Source organism: Ursus maritimus, unplaced genomic scaffold (assembly GCF_017311325.1).
Source record: "Ursus maritimus isolate PB19 unplaced genomic scaffold, ASM1731132v1 scaffold_3, whole genome shotgun sequence".
Classification (NCBI taxonomy): Eukaryota; Metazoa; Chordata; class Mammalia; order Carnivora; family Ursidae; genus Ursus; species Ursus maritimus.
Genome location: NW_024425563.1, coordinates 86,321,942 through 86,343,316, shown reverse-complemented (window position 1 = coordinate 86,343,316; position 21,375 = coordinate 86,321,942). Strand labels below are relative to the sequence as shown.

Below are 21,375 nucleotides of genomic sequence, written 5' to 3'. Positions count from 1 at the left end.
TCCTGGGTCTCTAGCTGGCCAGCTACAGGTCTTGGGACTTCTTAGCCTCTATGATCACATAGCAGATTCTTTATAATAAATAATAAATCTTGATTCCCTCTCTTCCTCCCTAACTCCTTTTGGTTCTGTTTCTCTGGAGGATCCTGACAAATAAGGTACTAATTTTTCTAAGCCTCAATTTTCTCAGCTGTAAAATGAGGGTTAATAGTACCTACTCATAATAGAGTTGCTACAAAGATTCGATGCATTCTTGCATTTGAGCATTGACATGGTGCCTAACACGTTAGAGTGCTCAGTAGATGTTAAGTATTAGGGGATATCAGTGCCCTCCAGCCAGAGACCACCAGGAATATGACTATTCCTATAGTTGAAAAAGTTGTGTTCATTACTCATTGCAGCAAGGGGGAATACACAACAGTGAACTGTAGGCTGCCTCAGTAAGAGAGTGTTAGAAAAGACTTACACTAAGATTTATGTTAGGTATTTTGGAGAGGGTTTAAGGAAGAGAGGCTTTGCTCTGGATTGGATGCTGTCAGGAAGCTGGGGTAATTCTACAGTTAGGGATCTGTAGTGGGTTAAATTATGGTCCCCCAAAAGGTATGCCCTATTCTTAATCCCCAGTACCTGTGAGTGTGACCTTGTTTGGAAAAAGGGTCCTTGCAAATGTAATAAAACAAAAGCTCTAGAAACAAGGTCATCCCAGATTAACCAGGTGGGCCCTAAATCCAATGACAAGAATCCTTATAAGAGAAGACAGAAACAAAGAGGAGAGACACAGGGGAGAAGGCAATGTGAAGAAAGAGGCACACATTGGAATATACCTATAAGCTAAAGAACACTAAGAATTACCAGCAGCTACCAGAAGCGAGGAGGTAGGCATGGAGCAGATTCTCCCTCAGACCCTCCAGAGGGAACCAATCCTGCTGGCACCTTGATTTCATACTTTGAGTCTCCAGAGCTGTGAGAAAATGAATGTCTGCTGTTCTGAGACACCAAGTTTGTGGTAATTTGTTATGGCAGCCCTAGGAAACTACTACAACATCCTAATAAATCTTTAGAGGGAGAGTAGAATAGAGCAAGGCCACAGTTGTAATTGGTAAAGGAGGAGTGGTCACTCCCATTAGCCAGGAGAGTGGAACACTTGGCGTATTGTAACTTGAACAGCGTTCAGATTGTGTCTGTGTTCCCATGTGATTATAAGGTAGACTTGTTTCTGTCTCGATCTACCATGATCACAGAGTGGCCTTGTCTCATGTTGATGTTCTGTGAAATTTGTTTGTCCTCAACAGGATAACAGCAAGGCCCAGTTGTGAGGGCCACACCAGCTCCAGGTTGTCAGGGGCTGCTTTTCCCTTTTTCAGGAGCTTCTAAAAGAAATCAATAATTTTTTAAAAGCCTCCATTTTACTCAAATTGCCTTCCGGGGGGCTATGAGAAAGTGGCCAGTCTTCCATTTCAGCCTTCCTTTGCTGCTTATTGAGGAGTTGCTGTTCTCTGTCAGATTAGAAAATTTATGTTTCCTTCATTCCAAGAACTACGTCAGGATTTGGTTCAGAGCACAGAGGCAACATACTTATCCTGTGACAAGAGAATTAAAATATGAGCAGTTCCAAGTGTCAAGAGTGTTTTCATCATTCTGGTTGTTCTCAAAGGAACTGATGGCAGTATATCCAGACACAAGTCAGGTTGTTGGTACATCTCCAAGAGCCCCATAGCTTGGGATAACTCTTTGGGGACAGCCATCCAGAGCTGTTATGCAAAGAATTTCCTTTACTATCCCATAGAGGAACTCCAGTAAACATGCACTCACTCTGAGTCATATCACTAGGTGCTACAGTAATTAAAATCCTATTTTCCCCATCTTATTCCATCCTTGCCTACACACATCCACATGTATCTTCTTCACAGATGCTATGACACCCTCATTTCAGGCTTTCAGACCTTCTGGATACTCTGCGTTTTCCTTGTGAACTAACGAAGCCTTACAGAAACACTGCATAACAGTGGCTTTTTGCTCTTGACTCCCTTATTTTGAGCTCTTCAAAGCTGAGTTTAATTCAGGTGCTCCTAAGGTGACTTCCTTTGCTGTTCTAACTAACATGGATCTCCCCAAAGGCAACTGACAACCCAACATATGTTCTAGCCTTCCCTATCCAAAAGCATGCGATATCTTTACCTCCCCAGTGCCAAAGATGGTTTTCCCTTTAGTACATTTGTTAGTTCTTATTCTTAATTACTATATGAGAATGCTATGAGTTGCAAAACAAAAAATTCAACTGAGACTGACTTAAATAAATTTAAGAAATACATTTTTACATAAGCCTAGAGTTAGGGTAATTCTAAGGTAGGTTAACTCAGCAGCTCATAATACAATAAAGGACATGGGTTCTTTCCTCTCACCATTCTGGTCAGTTCCTTGACTTTTCTTTTGGACTGGCTCCCCTCATGGTGGAAAAGATGGTGTCTGTAGGCATCACACGTTCACATAGTAACCTTCTAGCAGAAGACAGAAATGGAGAATATCCCTCCTTTGGTTGCCTGTTATAAAGATAGGAGAACTTTCCCCAAAGTCCCACAGCAGACTTCTAGCCCTCATCGGCCCGAACTGTGTCACATTCCTATTCCTAAACCAGTTACTGACAAATAGGATGGAATTTGATTCACTGACTTAATCAAGATTCACTTACTTGGGCTGAGGGACTGTCTGAACTCCCAGTGAAGGAGATGGTCACTAGCTACGTTTAAAAAATCAAAGATGTACAGTGAGGAATGGCTCCTGGGTAGGAGATAGACAGAACGTACCTTACCTAGAGATTTACAAAAGAAAACATGTCCTATAGTACCTGCACACGTCACAAAGCCATGTGGTGTAGGGCCCCCTTGTGGAATTACCTGCTTCCAGGTTAACTCGGAAACACACAGATTTCACCTGGTAGTTGCTACCAAACCCAACATAAGGAGTCCACAGATGAGACAAAACAACAATCTTTTTTTTCTTCTAGTGAAAGCTGTAGAGAGTGTTTCTGGGAGAAACATAAGCAGGGCATTAAATACATAAGAGATTTTTCGAATCATGTTTCCTTGAGGATTTAACATATAATGCCTTAACATTTTAATTTTCTTCCATAAAATGCATCATAGTATATGTGCCTGTTATAGTGATGTTTGGTTGCAGTCTGATTTTCCCCAAGGCTTAAATTTTGGAGGGGAATGAAGAAGTCAGGGGAAAAAATCTCCTTGATCCATCCACAACCAAGAAGTTGAAGGATTCCAAGAATTGATACCATTAGGTGTATGGAGCTGAGAGCTGATAACTGTGCCTCTTCAGATGGTAAAGGGCTTTTAGTAGTTCTGATGATGATATTGTCTCTTCTTGATCCATGCCAGCCCTCTCTCAGTGATGTCAGAAATCACTTGTGTCTGGCAAGAAGTTCAAGATGGCAAGTAGGAAAATACTGAACTCACCTCCTCCCACAGACACAACAAATCTATAGCTACCTATGGAATAATTTACACTTAAAAAGTCTGAAAAACTATATGAACAGCACCTCCACAACAAAGGATTAAAGGACAGCATGAAGGCAGGTAGGAGAGGCAGAGAAACATTCTCAGCAAAACCCTACCACAGGTGCAGTGACCCACAATTGGGAGGGACCTCAAAAATACAAAAGTTTTCCTGAGGGATAAGGGATTTGTACCCCACATCAAGCACCCCAGTCCTTGGTTCCTGTGTTGGAGAGGCAAGCCCACAACACATGAAGCCAAAAAGGATTATATCTCGGAGTACCATAGACCTGTAGAAAATGGAGAATCTGCTCTTAAATGTTTGACACAAAGACTCACTCACTCTGGGACTCAACATAAAAGCAATGGTTTGAAAAGCATCTAGACTATATGTGAAAGAGACCCACTTATTAATCTTAAAGCGACTGCCAAAGAGGCCAGAACCTGTTAGGACTCTCTGGGGACGGAAGCACTAGTAGGTACCATTTTTGTGATCTCATTCTATGTTGCTCATGCCAGTGCTGTCAGGCGCTATTTTGGCAGTCTCCCTCTAACTTGCTAGCACTGATGGTTGTACCTTGCTTCCCCATGCTTCTGCTGCACTACAACGTGCTGGGCGCCTTACCCCCTTCTGTTCAGGAGCCCCAGCCCCACCACAGCTGACAGGTATGTGCAGCCCATACTTGAGTGCCTGGCTGTGGTGGCCAGGAGGGATTGTGCTTCTGGCCCCATGGGTCATCTCTTACACAAGACCATACCTGATAAAGAGTTCGAAATAATGATAATAAAGATGCTCACCAAAATTGGGAGAAGAGTGAATGAACACAGTCAAACTTTCAACAAAGAGAAAATATGAGAAAGTACCAAACAGAAGTCACAGAGTTGAAGAGTACAATAACTAAACTAAAAAAATACAGTAGAGGGGTTCAACAGCAGATTGGATAAAGCAGAAGAATGGGTCAGTGAGCTAGAACCCAAACCAATAAAACTTAACCAGACAGAGCAGCAAAAGGAAAAAAAAATTTTTTTTCTTAGTGATGATATCGTAATAGTAACATCAAGCAGAATAACATTTGCACTGTAGGGGTCCCAGGAAAAGAAAAGAGAAAGAAAGAGGCAGAAAATGTATTTGAAGATAATGGCTGAAAATTTCTCTGATTTGAGAAAAGAAACAGACATTCTGGTCCAGGAAGCCCATAAGGCTCCAAATAAGATGAATCCAAAGAAATCCACAACAGGACACGTTATAATGAATATCTTAAAAGTTAAAGAGAGAATCTTAAAAGCAGAAAGAGAAAAGCAATTTTTTTATGGACAAGGGAAAATTCATTAAGACTACCAGCAGATTTTCAGCAGAAAATTTGCAGGCCAAAAGAGACTGGCATAACATACTCAAAGTACTGAAAGGAAAAATCTTCCAATCATGAATAAACAGCAAGAATGTCATTCAGAATAAAAGGAGAGAGAGAGTTTTCCAGATAAGCAAAAGTTAAAGGAGTTTATCACCACTAAGCCAGGCTTACAAGAAATGTTTAAGTGACTTCTTTAAGCTGAAAACTAATTAAAGACAAGAAAACATATGAAAGTAAAAATCTCACTGAAAAAGGTAGATATATATAGCAAACATAGTAGATTAACCAGTTATAAAGTTACTATGATGGTAAAAAGACAAAAGTAAAAATAACTAAAATTACAGTAATAAGTTGAGATACACAAAATAAAGATGTAAAATGTAACATCAAAAAATAAATATAGGGGGGAAGGCCTGGGTGGCTCAGTCAGCTAAGCGTCTGCCTTCAGCTCAGGTCATGATCCCAGGGTCCTGGAATCAAGCCCCGCAACGGGCTTTCTGCTTAGCAGGGAGTCTGCCTCTCTCTCTCTCTCTCTCTCTCTCTCTCTCTCTCTTTCTCTCCCTCTGCCCCTCCCCACTGCTCGTTTTTTCTCTTTCTCTCTCAAAAAATAAAATATTAAAAAAAAAACCATGAAATAAAAATGTAGTTTTGGAATGCATTCAAATTTAAGTTGCTATCTACTTAAAATTGACTGTTATATACATAGGATGTTATATGGGAACCTCATAGTAACCACAAAGGAAAAACTTACAGTAAATACACGAAAGAAAATAAGAAAGTAATCTAAATGTAGCACTACAGAAATTTATCAGACCACAAAGGAAGAAAGAGAAGAAGAAAAAAACAGGACAACTACAAAAACAGCCAGAAAAGAATTACAAAATGGCAATAAGTGCATACCTATCAATAATTACTTTAAATTTAAATGGACTCCAGTAAAAAGACATAGAGTGGCTGAGTGGATTTTTTTAAAAAGTCTCATATATATGCTACCTGCAGAGACTCACTTCAGAAGTAAGGACACAGACTAAAAGTGAAGGGATAGAAAAAGATAGTGCAGATGAATGGAAATGAAAAGAAAGCTGTTGTAGCAATACTTATGTTAGATAAAATAGATTTTTTTGTGATTAATTTTTATTCATTTTTATGTTAGTCACCATACAGTACATCCCAAGTTTTTGATGCAAAGTTCCATGATTCATTACTTGCATATAACACCCAATACACCATGCAATACGTGCCCTCCTTAATACCCATCACCGGCCTATCCCAATCCCCCACCCCCCTCCCCTCTAAAGCCCTCAGTTTGTTTCCCAGAGTCCATAGTCTCTCATGGTTCATTCCCCCTTCTTTTTACGCCTCCCTTCCTTCTTCCCTTTCTTCTCCTACCGATCTTTCTACTTCTTATGTTCCATATATGAGTAAAACCATATGTAATTGTCTTTCTCTGCTTGACTTATTTCGCTTAGCATTATCTCCTCCAGTCCCATCCATGTTGCTGCAAATGTTGTGAAATCATTCTTTTTGATGGCTGAGTAATATTCCATTGTATATATGGCCCACATCTTCTTAATCCAGTCATCTGTTGAAGGGCAACTAGGCTCCTTCCATGATTTAGCTATTGTGGACAATGCTGCTATGAACATTGGGGTGCATATGGCTCTTCTCTTCACTACATCTGTATCTTTGGGGTAAATACCCAGTAGTGCAATTGCTAGATCAATAGGTAGCTCAATTTTTAACTTTTTAAGGGACCTCCACACTGTTTTCCAAAGTGGCTAGATTTTAAAACAAATACTGTAATAAAAGACCAAAAAAGGGCATTACATGATAATGGGGTCAACTCAGCAAAAAGATAAAATATTTATGAACATATGCAGTCAACATAAGAGCACCAAAATATGTAAAGCAAATAACAAACTTTAAAAACTGTTAGCAATACAGTAATAGTAGAGGACTTTAACATCCCACTTATATTAATGGAGGGATTGTCCAGACAGAAAATCATTGAGGAAATATCAACTTTAAATGACATATTAGACTAGAAGGATTTATAGCTATATACAGAACATCACATGCAAAAGCAGAATACACATTCTTCTCAAGTGCACATGGAACATTCTCCAGGATGGCTCGCATGGTAAACCACAAAATAAGTCTCAATAAATTCAAGAAGACTGAAATCATATCAAGAATCTTTTCTGACCACCGTGGTATGAAACTAGAAATCAGTTACAAGAAGAAAACTGGAAAAACCACAAAAATGTGGAAATTGAACAGTATGCTACTGAACAACCAGTGGGTCATCAAAAAAAAAAAAAAAAGGAATAAATAAAGTACTAGAGACAAATGAGAACAGAAATACAGCATACCAAAATCTATAGGATGTGGCAGAGGTGGTTCTAACAGGGAAGTTCATAGCAATACAGACCTACCCTAAGAAACAAGAAAAATCTCAAATAAGCTAACTTTATACCTAAAGGGACTAGAAAAAGAAGAACAAGTGAAACCCAAAGTTAGAAGGAAGAGAATTATAAAGAGTGGAAGTAAATAAAATTGAGACTAAAATTATAATAGAAACAATCAATGGAACTAAGAGCTATTTCTTTTAAAAGATAAAAAGGACAAACCTTTAGCTACATTCACCAATAAAAGAAGAGAGAGGGCTCAAATAATATCAGAAATGAAAGAAGAGAAGTTACAACTAATACCACAGAAATACAACAAATCTTAACAGACTACTATGAACAGTTATCACCAGCAAATTGCACAACCCAGAAGAAATGGTAAATTCCTAGAAACATAAAATCTTCCAAGACTGAATTTTGAAGAAACAGAAAAGCTGAATAGACTAGTTAGGAGACTGAATCAATAATCAGGATCTCGCAAAAAACAAAAGTGTAGGACCAGATGGCTTCACTAATGAATTCTACCAACATTCAAAGATTGAAAAGCCATCCTTTTTGAACTATTTTTTTTTTTATTGAAAAGGAGGGAACACTTTGAAACTCATTTTAAAAGGCCAGCATTATCGTGATACCAAAACCAAAGATACCACAAGAAAAGAAAATTATAGGCCAATATTTCTGATTAAATTAGATGGAAAATTATCAACAAAATATTAGCAAACTGAACTCAACACATTGAAAGATCATATGCCATGATCAAGTGGGATTTATTCGAGGGATACAAGGATATTTCAATATCTGCAAATCAACCAACATGATACATCACATTAACAAAATGGAAGATAAAAAATCATACGATCATCTCAACAGATGCAGAAAACCTGACAAATTTCAACACCCATCCATGATAAAAACTCCCAACAAGGTGAGTATAGAGAACACATACCTCAAAATAGAAAAAGTCACATATGGCAAACCCACAGCTAACATCATAGTCAATGGTGAAAAGCTGAAAGCTTTACTTCTAAGATGAGTAACAAGACAAAGATGTCTACTCTTGCCACTTTTATTCAACATAGTATTAAAAGTTTTAGCCAAAGCAGTCAGACAAGAGAAAAGAAGTAAAAAGCATCCACACTGGAAAGGAAGAAGTAAAACTCACTATTTCCAGGTGACATGATACTATATCTAGAAAACCCTAAAGATTCCACAAAAAAACTATTAGAATTAAATGAATTTAGTAAAGTTTCAGGATACAGAATCAGTTGCATTTCTGTATGTTAATAATGAACTATTAGAGAAATAAAGAAATAATCCCATTTATGATTGCATCAAAAAGAATAAAATACCTAGGAATAAATTTAATCAAGGAGGTGAAAGACCTATACACTGAAAACTGTTAAGACATTAATGAAAGAAATTGAAGATGAAAAAAATAAATGGAAAGATGTATCACACTCATAGATTGGAAGAATTAATAATTTAAAATATCCATATACCTAAAGCATCTACAGATTCAATGAAATCCCTATCAAAATTCCAATGGCATTTTTCACAAAACTGGAAAAAATAGATCCCACATTGCCACAAAAGACCCCACATAGCCAAAGCAATCTTGAAAAAGAACAAAGCCAGAGGTATCACAGTCCAGTTTCGGGCCATATCACAAAGCCATAGTAGTCAAAATAGTATGGTATTGACATAACAGGTACATAGATCAGTGGAACAGAATAAAGAGCCCAGAAATCACTAGCATCTGACTGCAAGATCCTTTTCAATCTTGAACAGGTATAGATTTCCTCTTATTTGAAGGCTGGCTTTTCCAAGGGTGCTGATTACACCCAGGAGACTGAAACATCTGCTCTGGGGTCCTTAGCACCCCAGACTTTCTGCACTTACACAAAACACTCTACATGGACACATCCAGATGCTTAGAAACATTACATATATATGCCCTTTGTTCTAGTATCTGGTACTACGTAACCATTCCAAACTGCAATGGCTTAAAGGATCATTTTATCTCACTGATAGTTGTATGGGTTAGGAATTCAGAAAAGGCTCAGCGTGGTGCTGTGGTCTACACAGCATCAGCTGAGGCAGGTCGGGCTGAAGGATCCAGCTTTGATAGGGCTACTTCACTCATGAGTCTGGTACTTTGGTACACTTTCTTCTCTCTCTCCCTCCCCACACAGTACGTCTTCCTCTAGGGCCTCTCCACACGGCTTAGGCTTCTTACGGCGTCATGGTCTCAATGTGTCCTATTTCTTTTTTTTTTTTTTTCTTATTTCATCTTTTATTTTTTTCTTCTTATTTCATCTTTTATTTTTTTCTTCTTATTTCATCTTTTATTTTTTTAATGTTTTTTTAATGTTTTTTTATTATATTATGTTAGTCACCATACAGTACATCCCCGGTTTCCGACGTAAAGTTCAGTGATTCATTAGTTGCGTATAACACCCAGTGCACCATGCAATACATGCCCTCCTTACTACCCATCACCGGTCTATCCCATTCCCCCACCCCCCTCCCCTCTGAGGCCCCCACTCTTTCTCTGCTTGACTTATTTCACTTAGCATTATCTCCTCCAGTGCCGTCCATGTTGCAGCAAATGTTGAGAACTCATTCTTTTTGATAGCTGAGTAATATTCCATTGTATATATGGACCACAACTTCTTAACCCAGTCATCTGTTGAAGGGCATCTCGGTTCCTTCCACACTTTGGCTATTGTGGACATTGCTGCTATGAACATTGGGGTGCATATGGCCCTTCTCGATGTGAGACAGGAATCCATCAAAATCCTAGAGGAGAACATAGGCAGCAACCTATACGACATTGGTCAGTGTGTCCTATTTCTTAAATGGTAGTTGGCTCCCAAGAGGCAGGAAGCAGAAGCTGTCGGGCCAGTTAAGCACCATGCCCAGAGGTGGCACGACATCACTTAGCTGTATTCTGTTGGTTGAAGTAGTCGTGGGTCCCATCCAGATTCAAGAGAATTGAGAGATAAGAGTCCAAGTCTTGGCTGGATTTGGGAAGACAGCCCTGAAGAAGAGCACATAGAAGATATCGTTGTGGCCATATTTAGAAGGTACAATCTGCCACCTCCTTTAAAAAAAAAAATCATGTGACGTTTCTCTCTTCTTTTAGTTTATAGAAATTCCTTGAGGTTAAACCACATGTGTTGCATTTATAAAGAGCCCTAAATACACTACGCCAGGTGCTACAAATAGTGATCCCTTGGTAGGTCCCAACCAACTCAAAGGCTTAGAATTCAAATCATTAATTGATGAATCCAAGAAATGTCAATGATTGACTCTGGTCCACACAGTATTCTTCAGTCCTTCCCACCCTTGCTGGTAGTATGTAGAGAGACTACACCACAGAGGCCTTTGTTGCTTTTAGCAAAAGGTAACTGCCAAGACTTGTCCAAGTCCCTGATGCTTATAAAATCTTGTCCGGAGGAAGGACATGAAAAGATCAAGAAGATTGACAAGGAAGAAGAGAAAAGGGGAGAGACAAGGGGGCTTCCAGGGAGGGTGTATGTGATTGGCTGAGCCTGGGTCACATGTCCATGCCTCACGCCAAAGGGGGATGGGAAAATGAGTATCATTGTCAGCTGCTTTCTCCCATCAAGAGTCATAAAGTGGGCACTCCCTAAAATAGAAAGGGGGCTCAGGTGATGGATAGCCAAATCATGGACAAATGTCCATCGTACAACCATTCAGTCATCCTGTAACCATTTATGGGGGGTTTATGTGTGCCAGCACGAGCCAGGTATTGAAGATAAAAGGTGAGCAGGAAAGACTTGGAACTTACCTTTGTGTTGGAGAATGACCAAAAACAAACATATTTTAGATAATGATAAGAGCAAGGGAGAAAATAAGATTGTGTAATAGGATAGAGGGTTACTGGGGAATGTATGGGCCAAGGAAGGTCCTCTGAGGAGGTAGCAGTAATTGGGTGGGAATCTGAGAGAGGAGGAGTCAGCTACTGTGAAAGCCTGGGGAAGAGCCTTCCAGGTAGAGGAAAGAGGAAATGCAAAGGCCCTGAGGTGGGAACACATGACAGGCTGGGAACAGGGGCCATGTACTTAAAGCAAAATGAGCAGTGGGGAAGTCTGAGATGATGTTCAAGAAGCAGGCTGTAAATGGTGTCACAGAGGCAAGCTGTGAAGCACGCTTTTACATTTGGGGGTACAGTACCCCTTCTTGTGGTAGGGGCAGTACTGTCTTAGTAGCAGGGTCAGGAATGATTTTGTGGACTCAACAGGAGTTTTCAACCTTCTTGGCCACAATCCATTATAAGAAATACGTTTTTCTACTACCCAGTACACACACACACACACACACACACACACACACACACGTGTATACATGTGATAGTTAAATTTTTGTGTAAGTTTAGTTAGGCAACAATATCCAAATATTTGGTCAAATATCAAACTGATTGTTGCTGTGAAGGTATTTTTTTAGATGAGATTAACATTTAAAGCTGTACACTTTGAGTAAAGCAGATAATCCTCCATAATGTAGGGGGGCTTATTCAGTCAGTTGACGGACTTAAGAGAAAACAGACTGAGGTGCCCCAGGGCAGAGCGAATTCTGCCTCCAGATTGTCAATCTCTTTCTCTTTTGTTTGTTTCTCCGGAGAGAATCCCAGTAGATACAGTATACATCTTATATTCACAAAATAATACTTACTTTTTTTTTTTTTTACATACAATCTAGTTTTCTCTATCCTCATCCATTATAAAAAATAAATGTCCACTAACTGGATTTCATGCCTGTGAGGCTTTCCCCTCCTTTCCCCCTGAGTTACCAGCACCTTGATTCTGTCTCGAGCCTGAGAGTGGTCATTAGTCATAAAATGGAAGCATGACTTAGAACTTTCTTGATTCAACTTTGTCATTTTACAAACAAGGAACCTGAGGAAAAAGAGACAAAGTAATTTGCCCTTGTTTCCTTTTACGCTACGAAGTTGTTGTTTGGTATCAGTCACGCGAAGGCTGTCATATTAAGTCGTGTCCTCCTCTCCTTAGGTATGTGCCTTTTAGAGAGATGATTGCCGGAGAAGAGCTGCTTAAGCCAAAGAAAGCTGCCTGAGGGTAGATTTCAGGCACAGCTGCATCCGGTGAGGGAGCCAGGTAGGGAAAAAGGCCTGGGACAGCATTTTCTCAGGCCTCTTAGATTGCACTAAACTGCCTACCGGATACACAGTCACTTCTCTTCATAATAATTGATACACTGGTTACTCATTACCAATTTTTGTTTCTTCTATCACTTCTCGGCCTCTGGGCTAAGATCAAGTGTAGGACCAATTTTTGTTTCTCTTGACTCTTGTGCCTGGTGCAAAAGCAGCTCTCTTTTGTTTCCTTGTATTGCCAATAAGTCAAAGCTAGAGCGATGCTCTGGAGAATGGTCCTTTAGTGTAAAAACGTTGTGTCCCAAATTCAGGCAAGAGGCTGATGGGTGAATGGTGCCACAGAGCCTTCCCTTCACTCCTCTGCAAAGCCCTAACACCTGCTGAGAATACGCATGTGGAGTAAGTCACCAGGCCCTTCGTTTCCTGCCTGTTAGATTTTTGTCCACAGGGACCCCTAGAAACATCAGAAGGAGATGTTGCAGTGGGCACAAGTCAGTGAATGAGGTGGCAAGTCATGGGCAACTCTGTGCAGAATGATATCCTGAAGATCTGCCCAGAAACTTGATCTGTAAGCTTTTTTCATTCTTGAAGCCAATTTGGCACCTCAATGAAATGTGGGAAGTGAACAGCTTTCGTAAAAAAAATTTTTTTTGTTTTCAGTTTTGGCTCTCTAGATGTAATTTGTTTTATCTTTTGTAAACGGCGGAAATGTTGGGGAAGCAGTTCTTTCTTTGAAGACTTGAATTAGAGTTCTTTCTGTGCATGTCTTTCTCACCTTCCCTACCTAACTCTAAGCTCTAAAAGGCACCATGTTCCAAACATTTAAGATTCACCCACCAGAGCTGTCATACTGCCTGTGGGATGAATGAACCTAAAAAGGACTAATTACGTCAACTGTGCCTACAGAGGTGGGGCAACTAGAGGCAAGGGGAAGGTATTGAGAAAGACAATAATTCAGCATTTCCCAAGTTCTGAGGAATATAGTCTTAGGAAATACTCTTTCCCAAAGGAACTTCATAGTCACATCAGTTTAGGAAACAATGTCATCTGTAGTCCATAAAATAGAATCAGGTGCATATTAGTATAACAAAGGCACTGAAAAGTCCTGCTATAAAGAAACCCAGTATTGTGCAAAGCTACTTGAACATGGACCCCTTCTGTTACTAAACACTACTAACATTCTGTAGAACTCCATCAGATTCGTGTTTTGAAGGATGCACTGCAGGAAAATGCTGCTTTGGAAACATGTGCTTGTATCCTACATGTAAGGAGCTTGGAAGTTATCACTCCAGTACCCACAACGAAAAAGCTGAACAAATTAAAAACCAACAACTCCTCTTCCATCCATCGTAGAATTGAGAGCAGAGGGCAAACTGCTATCCCTGACATTGGAGAGAAGCACACAAGCAGATACAGAGAATCACAGGTTACCAGAGCAGAAACCTCTGTGGGAAGTGCGAGGTAGGAAAATCTGAACTCTAACGGGTGCGTTGTTGGAGGCTCAGTATGAACAAGTTGGAGAGAGAAAAACTCCAGGGAAAGATAGTCTTTAGAGGAGTCCCCCAACACTTTTGTTAGTTTTACCCCCAGGAGCACTACTAGGTTCTCAAAGAGAAGATGGGAGAAAAATCCCCTCGGGCTTCCAATTTCCAGTAGGAGGAGGGGAGAGCAGCCATTTTGAAATATGCCAGACCACTCTTCTTAATATGGCCTGCCCTCATGTGAAACTGTTGTCCAGAATCTAATCACCTGGGGTTTTACTGGAGCCTAAGTGACCGAGGGGGAGGGAAATACCGAGCTCCAGCCCATTCTAGCCATCGTGCCTCACCTAAGAGGGAGGATTGAGAAGCACTTGAGAAGGGCATGGCCTGGGGACAGAGGCTCAGGAAAAGACTGAGCCCTCCTCAAAGGACTGTAGCATGCTTTCCCTCCCCCATACCTCACCACATCATCGGGGCTCTTGTATAGAAATGGGAACACAACAAAAACTTGTGGACAGAACCAACTTGAATAGATGCAATAAGGAATGCTGGGAGGAAGACAGCAGAAGGAATACTGAGAGAGATGCTGTTTCCTCCACTTAACATGCTTTTCTTCTTCCCCGTCCCTCACTCCTCATGTTTGCTCCCCTCATCCACCATACCACCCCCACCTACCCCATCCCTATCCACTCTCCAGCTTTCTCCTCTTGCATGAAGTATCCCTGAGGACTCTAGCCCACAGTCCTCCCTCCTGCATTTGTGATTTTTACTATGAAAGTAACTTAGATCCCACATTCAAATACTAGCTGATTTTTTTTTTTCTGGTGGTTTCTTATCACCCCATTAGAGCAGCAGTTTTCTTGAGAACAGAAGTATGAATTATTTGTAGCATGTAACGTCTTGCTTCATATCCACCTGTTGGGTCCACAGACGTCTGTGGACCCTCCGTTACCAGCAGGCCTGTGATAAGTGTTGTATGAGAGATACAAAGATGAATCAGGTACGGGCATATCTCGTTTTATTGCTGTGCTTTATTGTGCTTCACAGATTTTTTTTTTTTTTTAACAACCTGAGGGCTTGTGGGAACCTGCATCAAGCAAGTCTGTTGGTGCCATTTTTCCAACAGCATTTGCTCACTTTGTGTCTCTGTGTCGCATTTCTTACAGTATTTCAAACTTTTTCATTATTACTATATTTGTTGTGGTCCGTGGTCAGTGACCGTTGATGTTACCATTGTCATTGTGTAGGGCACCGCGATTGTTCCCTGTAAGGTGGGGAACTTTACTGATAACATTGTATGTGTTCTGTTTGCTCCACTGACCAGCTCTTCCCCCATGTCTCCCTCTCCTCAGGCCTCCCTATTCCCTGAGACACAACAGTATTGAAATTAGGCCAGTTAATAACCCTACAAGGGCCTCTAAGTGTTCAAGTGAAAGGAGAAGTCGCACATCTCTCACTTTAAACCAAAAGCTAGAAATTATTATTAGTTTTTATTTATTAAAGGATTTACTTATTTATTTGTCAGAGGGAGAGAGAAAGAGCACGCACAAGCAGATGAGGGGCAGAAGAAGAAGCAGACTCCCTGCTGAGCAGGGAGCCCGATGCGGGACTCGATCCCGGGACCCTGAGATCACGACCCGAGCCGAAGGCAGACTAACCAACTGAGCCACCCTGGTGCCCCCAGAAGCTAGAAATTATTAACCTTAGTGAGGAAGGCATGTTGAAAGCCGGGATAGCTGAAAGCTAGGCCTCTTGTGTCAAATAGTTAGCCAAGTTTTGAATGCAAAGAAAAGGTTCTTGAAGGAAAATCAAAAGTGTGACTCCAGTGAACACACGAATGTAGAGAAAGAGAACAGCCTTATTGCTGATACAAAGTTCTACTGATCTGGACAAAAGATCAAACCAGCCACGATGTTCCCCTCAGCCAAAGCCTATTTCAAGACAAGGCCCTAACCCTCTTCAATTCTATGAAGGCTGAGAACTAGCAGAGGTCGATTCATGAGGTTTAAGGAAAGAAGCCATCTCCATAACATGAAAGTGTAAGGCAAAGCAGCAAGTGCTGATGTAGGAGCTGTACCAAGTTATTCCAGAAAATCTAGCTAAGATCATGAATGAGGGTAGCTACGCTAAACAACAGATTGTCAATGAGGGGTCAACGCCTGGCTTCAAAGCCTCAAAGGACAGGCTGACTCTCTTGTTAGGGGCTAATGCAGCTGGAGACTTTAATTTGAAACCAGTGTTCATTTACCATTCTGAAAATAGAAGGGCCCTTAAGAACTATGCTAAGTCTATTCTGCCTGTGCTCTGTAAATGGAGCAACAAAACCTGGGTGACAGCACGTCAGTTTGCAACACGGTTTCCTGAATATTCGAAGCCCGCCGATGAGACCTGCTCAGAAAAAAAATATTTCTTTCAAAATATTACTGTTCATGGACATTATACCTGGTTACCCAAGAGCTCTGGTGGAGATGTACAGTGAAATTAATGTTGGTATCATAACGCTAACACAACATCCATTCTGCAGCTCATGGACCAAGGAGTAATTTTGATTTTATAGTCTTCTTGTTTAAGAAATAACTTTCATAAGGCTATAGCTGCCATAGATAATGATTCCTCTAATGGATCTGGGCAAAGTCAATTGAAGACCTTCTGGAAATTATTCACAATTGTAGATGAATAAAGTAGAGGTGGGATAGATAGAGAGAGAGAGAAAAGGAGAAAGAAAGAAAGAAAAGAAAGAAAGAAAGAAAGAAAGAAAAAGAAAGATTACTCAGCCACAAAAAAGAATGAATTATATGCAAGTAATAAATCATGGAACTTTGAAAAATTAATAAATAAAAAAAGAATGAAATCTTGCCATTTGCAAAAACATGGATGGACCTAAAGGGTATAATACTAAGTGAAATAAGTCAGAGGAAGACAAATACCATACGATTTCATTCATACATGGAATTTAAGAAACAAAACAAATGAACAAAATAAAGAAGAGATAAACAGACTCCTAAATATAGAGAACAACTTGGTGATTCCCAGAGGAGAGATGGGTGGGGGGAATGGGTGAAATAGGTGAAAGAGATTAAGAGCACACTTAACTTGACAAGCACTGAGTAATGCACAGAATTGTTGAATCACTGTATTGTACACCTGAAACTAATATAACACTGTATGTTAACTATACTGGAAGTTTTTTTATAAAAGGAACATTCATGATTCATAGGAAGAAGTCAAAATACCAACATTAACAGGAGTTTGGAAGAAGCTGATCCCAACCCTCCTGGGTGACTTTGAGGGGTCTGAGACTTCAGGCGAAGAAGTGACTGCAGACACGGTGGAAATAGCACGGGGTCTAGGATTAGAAGTGGGGCCTGAAGCTGTCACTGAATTGTCGCGATCTCATGCTAGACCGTAAATGGATGAGGAATTGCTTCTGACGGACGTGCAAAGAAAGTGGTTTCTTGAGATGGACTCTGCTCCTGGAGGAGATGCTGTGAAGACTGTGGAAGTGACAACAAAGGGTTTAGAATATGACATAAACTTAGTGAGTAAGACAGCACCAGAGTTTGAGAGGATCGACTCTAATTTTGAAAGACGTTCTTCTGTGGGTAAAATGCTATCAAACGGCATCGCATGCTACAGCGAAATCACTCGTGAAAGGAAGAATCAATTGATGTGGCAAACTTCATTGTTTTATCTTAGGAAACTGCCACAGCTGCCCCAGCCTTGAGCGACCGCCGCCCTAATCAGTCAGCAGCCTTCAACACTGAGGCAAGACCCTCCACCAGCAAAAAGATTACACCTCACTGCAAGCTTAGATGATGGTTGGCATTTTTTAGCAATAAGGTAGCTTTAAACTCAGATGTGTACATGGGCTTTTTAGACATCATGCTGTTGCAGACTTAACAGACTACAGTGTAGTGTAAATATAACTTTCATATACAGTGGGAAACCCAGAAAATTCATTGGACTCACTTTATTGCAAGATTTGCTGTACTGTGGTGGTCTGGAACCAAACCTGCGATATGTCCGAGGTCTGCCTGTAGAGATTCTGTCCTCCAGGAATGTCACTGTTGATAGGTTTGGGCTAGAAGGGCATGGGGGTTGGTTGGTGGATGAATTGGCTCTTTTTGCATAGATGAAAAAGATTGTGCATTTGCAGGAAGTACCCCAAAGGGGAACAGACTTTCCCAGAGCTTCTCTCAGACACAGCCTTCAGGACAAGGTCTGGGTGGACTGGGTATTGGTCTCGACAGCATTTGCCCAGGAGCTGCTCATAAATTTTAGGTATTTCCATGCTGATCTGCTCTGATTGACGCACTGGAGCAAAGCGGGGGGGGGGGGACCCTCAAATCTTTGACCTTTATGGAAGTGTGATTCCAGCCCCAAAATACTATTTGGCAAATGGTTGCACCAAGTTCGAGTCTGTTCTGAATTACCTTAACCAGAAAATACCCTCACTCTACGGCAGTTTCCTTTCTTTAGGGAAAGGCATCCTGGTACAGCGAAATAACGTTGGTGCTTTGTGGTAGCAAGTCTGTTCCTCACCAGCCAGAGTAACCTCTCCGAACCCATTCCGCATCCCCGTAATGGAGTAGTAATGCGTACCTTGCAGGTTAATTATGAGAATTAGAGAGAATGCATGCAAAGTGCCAAGGACAATACCTGAAAATAAGTAGTACAAGCCTCATTATTAAGGTAGAAATATCCTACCTGGTCAGCAAGACTTCTTCCACTAAAAATTGCTCAAAATGGAATATTTGTCCTCTTGATATGGGGCTTACATTTTGTCTCCCTTTTTCAATGTAATGTCAAAAATAACATTATCCTGATAAATTAATTTCCCTAACATAAAAACACCCCAAATTTTAGATCATACACCAGAAGTAGGGATCCACTCGGTCTCAAAGTCAGTAAGAGAACTCAGAAAAGTAGAGAGGTCATATGTTTCCTAGAACCGACTAGCCTTTTCCAGCCAGGTCTCATGGTCACCAGATGAGTATTCTGTGATTATTCCAGCAGTTCAGAGTAAGAAGTGAACGGAAGGTTTGTGCTAAAGGCTTCGGTAAATTTTTAGAATTTTTAGTTCGTTTTTGCATTAGTCTGGCAGAGAAGGATATTTGTTTTCCAGCCTGAAAGCTGATCTTTATCTTTCTTGGCCCCGGGTTCTCCCATTCTTTAGGAAATTTAGATCTGCTCTGTTACGCAAGCTGTTCAATGTGGGGGAAAGAGCTGCATGCTGCTTCTCCGGGTTGTAAGCATCAGGGTAGTTCCCACGTTAATGATTTGATACAGAACTGCCAGATAGCTCCTGGAGATTGAGTTTTGAAGGTTCCATTGGATTCAGCTCAGTCTAGACCCAGAATTCCCCCAATCATGCCCAAATGGAATTGGAAACACCAGGGGTCTCTAAGCATTTGCCTCCCACTTGCATTCAACCTCACACATTCCAGAGTTGCTCTGAGCCGCAGTAGAACTGGCCTCTTTCTGCCTTGACCTGCTCATTGCACTATGCCCTGTGCCCTAAGCTTGGATCAAACCCGGCTGTGCAAATATGTTGGTACCTTTCTCCAGGGGATGGAGGAGCTGGCAGGGAGCCAATCCCTCGGTGAAATGCCGGAGCTCTTATTATGTAAGAAACCTGTTTGACTTGCTCGTGTTAGAGTAGAGGTTTCAGAATGCTGTGTCACTCCCTTGGTAGAAGTAACTTGTGAGTTAGTAGTTTTCACAAAGTGAAATCAGAATATGCAGAAGACGTGGTCTTAGATCTGCAAAAGTTATTTTTTTTTTTTTTAATTTCTGATCAAGGTGCTGTGGAGCACTGTCTTTAATTAAGTGGCTGCTGTCTTGCCTGTATGAATGGCTGTGAGTGGCTGTCCTCAGGCTAGTCTGCATTTCTCCGTGGAGAGTATGACCAGTAGACCCTAACTGCCCAAGACCACTCTGTTGTTGCTGTGTTTTTCGGATCAGCCTTGTCATAGGGGTATAAAGAACCCCCAAACTCTTTGTATTAATTGGAGAGAGTACTGAATTGATAATAGCTAGCAATAGTAATCAACATTTATTGAGAACTTAATAGTGTCAGGCACTGTTCTAAGTTCTTTAATGTGAATGCTCATTCAGCCTGGCAACCGCTCTTTAAGACAGATATTATTACTACCCTCATTTTAAGATGCAGAAACTGAAGCATAGTGTAGTTAAGTCATACATCCAAAATCGTACAGCTGGAAGATAGTCAGCTAGGAGTTGAACCAAAGAAGACTGTGTTCAGAGTCTCTCCACTGGTATGCCATATTGCCTGTCTTAGAGTTAGGGACCTAGAATCTAACCCCACTTGTTGGTATTTTTTGTAAGATCAACAGCATAGCCAATCACCTAGGCAGCCTAGCCAGAAACCTGAGTGGTCCTAGACCCCACTCTTGCCTTCTCTCTCTCTCCTCCTTCACATCCAGTAAATTACCGAGCTCCATAATGCCAGGTTCAAAAGGCACTCCCCGTCAGTCCCCATAAAGTCTCAAATCATTATAATCCATCATCCAAGCTGCTTCCTGATAGTCATAGGGGTCCTGTTACTTCCTGTCTATCTATAAAGGCAATCTGTGATTTGGGAGCTGGATCTGAACTCCTTTCTGTCTTGAAGAAACTGCCACTGTGTGAATCTTGGTGAGGATCCAATTACTTGGCTTCTTGGCCCTCTGAAAGCTAGGGTTTGGGTACTAGACCTGCTTGGCCAGTTAGCTGCTCCTGCCTCAGATGGAGTCAGAGAGAGACAAAGAAGCGGGAGGGTTTAGGACCGCGGTGGCAGTGGCAGCCAGGACCCAGAATGGATGGGAGTGGTGCCCGTGTTTGCATTATAAACAGATTCTGCTTATCTAAGCTGCCCAGCCACCATTCCTATTTCTTTCCTAAACCCAGTTCTCTGGACTTCTCATGAACTGTAGAAGCTACCAGATACACAGCTAATACAGCCTTTCTCTTTTCCAATTAACCGGAGATTGATTTCTGTTTTTTTTTGCAACCGGCAGTCTATGGCATGCAGGAGAGGAGTTGCTGATAGTAAACAAATTACTTACTATCCGTGATCACCAAGCATCAGGTCTCCACTGAAGCCAGGGCTTTGGGGACACTGAATTGCTGCCACCATAAAATAGTTTGAAAGACATGAGAAATTTGAGGATGATGACATTCTTTCTTTAAGGACTGAAACTAGGGACTCTCCATGACTGTGCAGCAAGAAATTCTTACACCTTGCAACTATAGAATGGAGGGAGCTGAAAAATAAAAGCATAACTTAATCCTGCAGATTGCCAGTAACGTTGCCAGTGGAATTCACACACAGCTTTGCCAGATCTTTTGTGTGAAATTTAAGACATTGAGTCTCATTTCTGTATCTGCAACACTTAGCAAAGAGCCTGGCCCTCACCCAGTAAACCTTTGTGAAATGAATGAATAAATCATCATATTAAAAGTAAGACAGCCCTGTTAACATTCTTCCTT

At 41.0% G+C, this 21,375-nt stretch overlaps 1 pseudogene; it reads left to right on the top strand.

Annotated features, from left to right (window-relative positions):
- The window catches only part of LOC121105911, a 33,875-nt pseudogene extending 17,249 nt beyond the window's left edge, over positions 1 to 16,626 (top strand).
- Positions 16,627 to 21,375: the final 4,749 nt, after the last annotated feature.